The sequence below is a fragment of the Anguilla rostrata genome, chromosome 15 (genome assembly GCF_018555375.3).
Source record: "Anguilla rostrata isolate EN2019 chromosome 15, ASM1855537v3, whole genome shotgun sequence".
Classification (NCBI taxonomy): domain Eukaryota; kingdom Metazoa; phylum Chordata; class Actinopteri; order Anguilliformes; family Anguillidae; genus Anguilla; species Anguilla rostrata.
The window spans coordinates 14,521,735-14,529,623 of NC_057947.1; positions in this window are offsets into that span (position 1 = coordinate 14,521,735).

Sequence of the window (7,889 nt, forward strand, 5' to 3'; positions counted from 1 at the left end):
GCTCTTGTCTGTGTTCTCAGTGGTTTTATCATATTGACTGACTTAGCAGTAGGTAAAATTTGAGTCAAATTTAATTAACTCCCAAACCTCAGAATAGCATGCACTCAACACATGGCAGCCACAGCACAAAGCTTATGAAAACCAAGGTCCCTGTCGGTAAACAACCTTTTGTTTCAGAGAAAATGCAAATTAATCCAAGGTATTTCACACCTTCATATGGACTACGTGCTATTTTCCTGTGGGTGGGGATCCTAGCGCCCTAGCATCGAGTGCCATTGATGCTGGTGATACAGCCCTAAACTGTCACAGAGCACATTACACGAGTGCAGCTTCTGTGACACTAGGTGGCAATACCTTGTCACAAAGATCTAACCGCATGCGTGCACTGTGCTTGTATTGCACAAGGTTTTCCGCAGAAAAGGTGCCTGGCAGTTAGGACGTTTGCTGTGTTTTTGGATTTCAAGTTCAATTGTCCAAACGCACTGTGGGATACCACTGGTGTGAAAAAGGAATATAGAAATAACAAATCATGTATAGAGCCTTTCTGTTATTCTGTTTTTTTATTTTGTTTTGTTTTTTTATAGTTTCACATAGCTCATGATTGGCTGATTGTATATCCTTGTCTATAATCTTCCGTGTCCACTGTGGAGATGGCAGCTGGATATGATCCGGCATTCAGGGGAAAAAAGATTGAGTTGCTGTTATGAGGGCCTGATTCTTGTCTGAAATGCAGTTATCTTTTTCTAAGCAAACAGATTTCACCTGGAACACGAAGTAGATTTCCCAGCAAGATAACAGCTAGAATTAGTCGCTCCGTTGGTTCTTTCCAAGGACGTTCTGAATACCATATTTCATACATCTAATATGCATTTAAGCTGCGATTTTACAGGAACGGGAGTGCCTTCGAGTGAGTGAGAGCTCACTGCAGACGTGTGAGGTTGTGAATTTTGTTAGGCCTGAGCAATTTGCTCCTGATTTTATTCAAGTTTACATTTTCTGCCCCTTTATCTCATCTTAGTTACCTGAGGAGTAAATCCTCAGTAAATCCTCAGTCATCAGCCATCACATACAAGTGTGCGTCATTCATTTCCCACTCACCTATGGCTCCCATCCAGTGTTCTTACTTCAGTTTTACACAATGAGCAAACTTTTGTTTGGGGTTTTTAAGAGGTTTTGGAACCCTGTGTGAAATTACTAGATTGTATTTCACTGTTGCAAAGAATGTAGGTGTGAGAATTTCCTCTAAAGTGGATTACATTGTTTTTGATGGTTTGATCACTTTGCTTTAAGATTGTGTTTCCGTGCCTGTATGTTTTATTGCTGTTGAGTGTAATGTGTGGTGGGACAGACTCTTGATTATCATTTAGATGATGTTAACAAAGCTGATCCAGCCTAATCATTTCAGGCACGCATGCTGGCGATGACTGTAGGCTGTGCTTTCAACTGTAATATATATTCTTAAGAAAATATATAAAAACAAATGTTGTTTCACTCATTCAGATCTCTATCTTAGTTGGTACAGGACAAAATTTACCATCGTGTCTATGTTGTCTTATCTCGTGTTTTGAGTGTGTGCATATGCGTATGTGTACATTCGCGCATGCAAGCGTATACGTGTGCGTGTGTGCGTGTGCGTGCATGTGTGTGTGCATGCGAGCATAATGTGTGTGTGAGAGATGTGTATGGGGGGAGGCTCTCTCTTGCCTTTTAAATGGGGCCTTTGATTCCGGTGCAGTTTCCCACGTGGAGTGCTCTCCAAAGCCCTTTGGAACCCGATAGGCTTCAGTAACAGAAGGAGGACGGGGGCTTTTTATGGCCCCGCTCTGTTCTGTGTGTGCGGAGCGTTATTTCATCTGCGGAGCTCCGCTGCAGCGTCTGAGTCCTGTGATCTGCTTACAGGCCTCCTTCTCCGTCCCGTCCCTGGGGAAGGGCACTGCATCGCTGAGTAAATTACTCTGGCAGTACATGCTATGCTGAACTACATGGGGGATGGATAGGATGGTTCATGGCGCAAGTGATTAATCCACAACGCTGCAATGCTATATAGGTCTGTGCATGTGTTTTGTGTGTGTGCGCGTGTGTCTATATATATATATATACTGTATATATAGAAAGATTAAGAGAGAGAAAAAGAGAGATAGCGAGAGGGCAAAAGAGATCGAATGTATCCTGCAGCTGTATTAACAGCTTTTTCCTGAAATTACATGCCACAATGTCTTTTACCTGATGTTATGAACATTTTTATTTTATCAAAAAAGCCATTTATTTCTTTTTTGAACAAGATCCTGACTAACGTGTACTACCATGCTCTATCTATCTATCTATCTATCTATCTATCTATCTATCTATCTATCTGTCTGTCTGTCTGCAAAAATGAATCACAAGTGTTAGGTTATGAATATTTTAATAAAGCTAAGAGCATGATCAGGGCTGTGTTTCTGAAATCTTCCATTATGAATCCATGTTAAAATTTTAAATTAGGCAACCTCTAAATTCAAGTTGTATTTATCTGTAAGAACAAGATTCTTACTGAAAGCTGTAAAGACTATTACATAATAACCAAAAAATACAGAATGGCAAGAAAGAGAGTCGGACATCATGAATCAGTGTGGCTCAGTGGTAGTCACTCTTGGAGAACAGGTTTCTGGTTTTAATGAATTTATCTATTAATACAGTCTATTTCATAGTAAAACATTTAAAGTAGGGACACATATGCCCTTCATTCATTTATATTTTTTAACCAACAACAAGAGCTGCCATCAGCTGTCATTAATGAATTTATGAAATGCAGCCAAAACTTTAGATTTGGTAAAAACAAATTGACTAATCAAACCATTAAGAGTAGAAGTTGGCAAGAAATACCTTTGCCGAGTCATCCTCTGATGTTTAGTTAACACTAAATGTGTCATCCTGTGGGGCTGCCACCCTTAGCCAGCACTGGCACAGTCTGGATTTGAGCCCAGACTGTGAGGCCCATCCACATGCTGGAACAGTTTCCTAATCAGGAGCCACCTACCAGCCCCAGTTACTCTGTTATTAGCATTTGTCTTCACGAGAAGAACTCCCGATGGCCCTCTCCTTTATTTACATTTTTCTTCATATCCTTCCTTGTAGAGAATTTTCTGGAACTGTGATGTACAGTCCCTACAAATGCACCTGTACTCTCAGAAAAAAAGGTATGAAAAAGTGCCTAAAAAGGTACAAATGCTTTTCAATGGAGGTGGTTCCCTATAGATATATAAAATTGTACCCCTAGCCAGCAATACTTAAGTCAATTGTACCTTTTTTGAAAAGTACTTATTAGTATCCAAATAGAATATTATTGTACTTTCAGGGTACATTTGGGAGATTTGTTACTTAAAGAACAAAAATGTACGCCACTGTAGCTTTATTTCTGAGTGGAATTGCTAATTTGATCTCACACACACTGAATTAACATGGGTTTTTAAAGGGAAACAGGGCAGTTGGCAATGATGAAACAAAACCCCCACCACACTCCCAGTTAATTTATTCTTACCCAACCAACCCCTTTTACAACCGTAAGACAGTTGTACTAATGCCTGGAGTCACAAAATTACATAAATTGAATTGGACACTCCCTAATTTGCCAGAGCCTTGAGTTAGCATTTGACATTTGCACCTTGAATGTGAATATAGCACCCTTAGTGTCATTGAACAATATTGTAGGCTTGTAAATGGGTCATAAATGGTCATACATTGAAAAAGGTGTCAGCGTATGGTCAGTAAGCCACTGGCTAAGGATGGTGTTACAAGGATAGTCGGTCGGCAGATTTTACAGTTAACATTGGAGAAGAGACTCAAACTTGTGCAACCCAAGTGGGGTGTTTTATTTACAAAAGTGCCCCCAACTATTATACAAACATTTCTATACATATACAAAACAAAGGAATCAGCACATCAATTATACCCATATTCAATTACACCCACCTACTGCCAGCCACCCTACTGACAGCAAATGACCTGCTTATATACTCTACATTATCCAGACTATACCATTTGCATACAATATTCAATTATCTCACTCATTATCAGTTTCGACTTTATATCTAATAATCACATGTCTAATTGGGTACGAGAAAATATTACCAACTACACTCTACAGTCTACCCCCGTCTAAAATAGGCAATTCTTCTTGTCCGGCGATTCCAATAAAATTGCACAGAATCGTGACATTCGGGTTACGTCATTCCAGTTTGAACATGGAACAAACGGAACAAAACGGTTAGTTGCAACTCCTAACATTGCGTTTATTGAACATGGTATGTTTGTTATTTGAAGTACATTATGGTAGTGAACAGATGTACGGTAGCGAATGTGTTTGAGCTGACAAACCGGCAAACATAAATGCCTGGTGCACACTACTCACGCCAAACAACCGCGACCATAAGCAGATACACAGTTAAAACCCGATCGTAATTAGAATTGGTGTCCTAGCAGGAATGGAGGGTTTGCTCCATTACGGATGGCCATAAGTAAACCCATATTTAGAAATATTAGATATATTAGAAAAGTTCGAAGAAAATGTTAAAACTCAAAGAGAATGCAGAGCAGACATGGAGGGTGTTGAAGTTGGATCATGTGCTGTGGTTATTTGTCAAGACGGTGCCATTGTTGTTTTTAAAGCTATACTTCCGTACTGCGAATGTGGGGGTGTAAATGCATTTTAAGAGATTACTATCAGACAGTTAGCCATTCAGAAACCTTTTATGTGGATCAGTGTCTTTCATGATTGGCAACGGTCCAATATGACTTCCTCGTTTTCAAAAATAACATGAAAGAAACACAAAGGCACTGGTCCAGTGTCTACCAGCATTACAAGGCCCTGCCCGCCTTGCCGTCGTCAGTTTGTTTTTCATACAGCGAACTCTTTAACAACATCAAACATGATCATGCAGTAGACGTAATTTTACAGTATATACACGTAATAATATGAGGTTAACTCAGTCCATAGTGCAGCCTCCTGGGCGGAAAGTTTTGTTTCAGTCTGCAGAGCGACTGAGGCAATCCAATACTGTTTGTTTTTTTACGACCTGCTGGCTCCCTGCAGGCACTGTGAACATAATTTACATGCTTTTGGGGTCTTAGGGGAGCGGGGTGGGATTTGGACAGGAGATGTACTTCTATAATCTTTAAAGCACCCTACAGTGCCAGCCTGTGGATGGGGCCACAACTACTGTCAGTTTTAATTAGTCACACAAGGGTAAATCATTGATTAGGCAAAGTCTTCAACAGCGAAGTGTCAATGCTAATCAAAGGAAAGACAGCCACAGCTCCTAACTGACATGATACTGAGCAAGGAACAGGCTGCTCATTACTGTCTCCTACGTTCTGTAAACGGAAGCTGATTTTACAGTTTGACGTACTTCTCTGTTTATGATAGATGATGCCTTAGGCAAACCAGATATTACATTGCTTGGAGGGTTAAAAGGCAGTCGTGTTTCTACCTGGGAATCAAATCTGAGGAATTGAAGTTACAAACCCAGCTCCTTAACCACAATAGAACTGTGTATCTGCCCCATAACTCAGTTTTTCACCCAAGTGGAAAATAAATAACTACATATTCCCAGCCTGGAATGTATTAAATATAATATCTTCCTATTTGTCTAATAATCTTTAATGATATTTGTGAAGCAGCCTATGCTTCTCTTCCAAATATTGTTTTTTGTTGAACTTATTTCATAGACACATATCGTAATTACTAATTTATGGACAAATTGCATTGCATTATTGTCAGATTGAATAGAGAAAGTGTATTTTTTCATTACCACCACAAGGCTAAAACTATGGGGTAAAAACATTTCAAAATCCAAGAAGTTTAAAAACTGTACACTAAGAGTTGTTGAGTTAATGGTCTGTTTCCTCATTCTTTTTTATTCTTTTTCTGACAAGGGCAGAACCAACTTCGCAGGTGATAAAAATAAATTTCAGATGCCCGAGCTTAGGTGTTTTTGGAATGCACTAGCATTTCTGTCACGATTAATTGGAAAAATAAAAAGAAAATGAAAACCCTCCTGTCAAGAATGTAGGCTAACAGCATGCCTGTGTGAGCACCAATGGAGCTGGACAATCTCAGTGATAAATGGGCCGGCTTCTGGGGCCAGCAAAACCCAGCTTCAAGTGTGGAATGCATCTGTGCTTTGCGCATTGATCTTTATTATCAACATCTGTCCCACAGCAGAAAGTAGTGGCTGCAAATGATGCTCATGTCACACTGTTTGACACACACTTATTCAAAAGTATGGAATTATTACTTTTGTTCCCTGGTACAAGTCTCAGTACAGCCAGCAGCGATATTCCAAGGCAGAAGTAAAGGTCATGTTGAGGTGGGGAAAAAAAGCAACAGGACTAACACTTGCATGCGTTGCCCTCAAACACGGGGGTATTTCATTACAGTCCAAAGTAACCCATGTGAACCGTGTTGATTTAATTTATCTTGATGAAAAATAAAATGAAACAAAGCGTAATGCTGTTAACAAATGTGTGCTCTGCTGGCAAGGTCTATTCCTTTGAAGTGAGTCACCGCGAATCAAGTTAAATGACCCCATCATTAGCGGAAAAGCCCGGAACTGCCAAGGAAACTGTGTAGCCTGGACTGCATCAGGGCCTGTGCCAGACGGAAACAGTGTTAAAACAATCTCAGTTCATTATTCAATTTCCACTCAATGAAGAGCCTCAGCCATCTTAATGAAATGGATGGATCATGGGAGAGCTTTAAGGCAGGTGACCCAGGCCGGATGTGCATTAGGGGAGTCACTGTGCTTCTGTGGTTTGCTCTGGGGGTGGGGATGGGTGTGGGGGCGGCACCTGAACATCTCACAGATAAACATCTGAGCGATTCATCTCGCACACAAGTGGCTCCCTGGAAATGAAGTTATACGGCATGTGATTAAATCTTTTTGCTCAAAATCTATTTACTACAGGATTATGTTTGCTCAGGAGACACCCTCTTCCAACGAGACTTCTGCAGGTCACATTTTAAACATCGTTTTTACACATCTTTTTTCTTTTTTAACCAGTTTTTATTATAATTAAAGACATTATTTTGCTGGCAATTTGGAATGTCCACTTGTGAGAACATAATAATGAGAACAGAAGGGAGTATCTGGCTGTGCTACGAGCCTGGACTTGAACACACATGCAGTATGAGCATTGTCTATTTAATTTGAAGTCTATTTGCAAGTCCCAGGTGGAGCACCACTCTTGTACCCTTGAGCAAGGAGCCTAACCTTCAGTGCTCCAGTAAATATCCGGCAGTGTAAATGGATTTTATTTAAAAATGAAAGCAAATAAGTAAGAACATGAATAAATACAAGTATATACACTCAGTTCCAGAATGTTTGGGACAAAGGCATATTTTTTCTTGATTTGGCTCTGTACTTCACAATTTAATATTTGTAATTAAAAAGTGCAAATTCCCAGCTTTTATTGAAGGGTATTTTTATATATTTTGTATAAATTGCAGTACTTTTTCCCCATTTCGGGACACCATAATGTTTGGGACAAATTTGGGTGTTTCTGATTAGATATAAGTGTTCAATTGCTTCCTTAGTGCTGGTATGAGAGACCTTTCGTAAAAAAAAGAAAAAAAGTCTTTGTCCCAAACATTATGGAGCTCACTGTATATAATGAATAATTTTTATTCAAACATTGTTTATTCGTGATTGAGTGATAATGAATCACACTCAGCACAAGACCCATCTCCTATGATTTATGAATGGTAAACAAGGGCTGGGTGAGAATAAATAGTGTGAGAGAAGACTCTGGCCAAGAATTAGTTCAAATGAATAAAACCGCCTTTTGAAAATGCTAAATTTCTGTTATGAAATTAGATACTTGTCATCAGCCGGTAAGCCCACCTCTGTAAATTT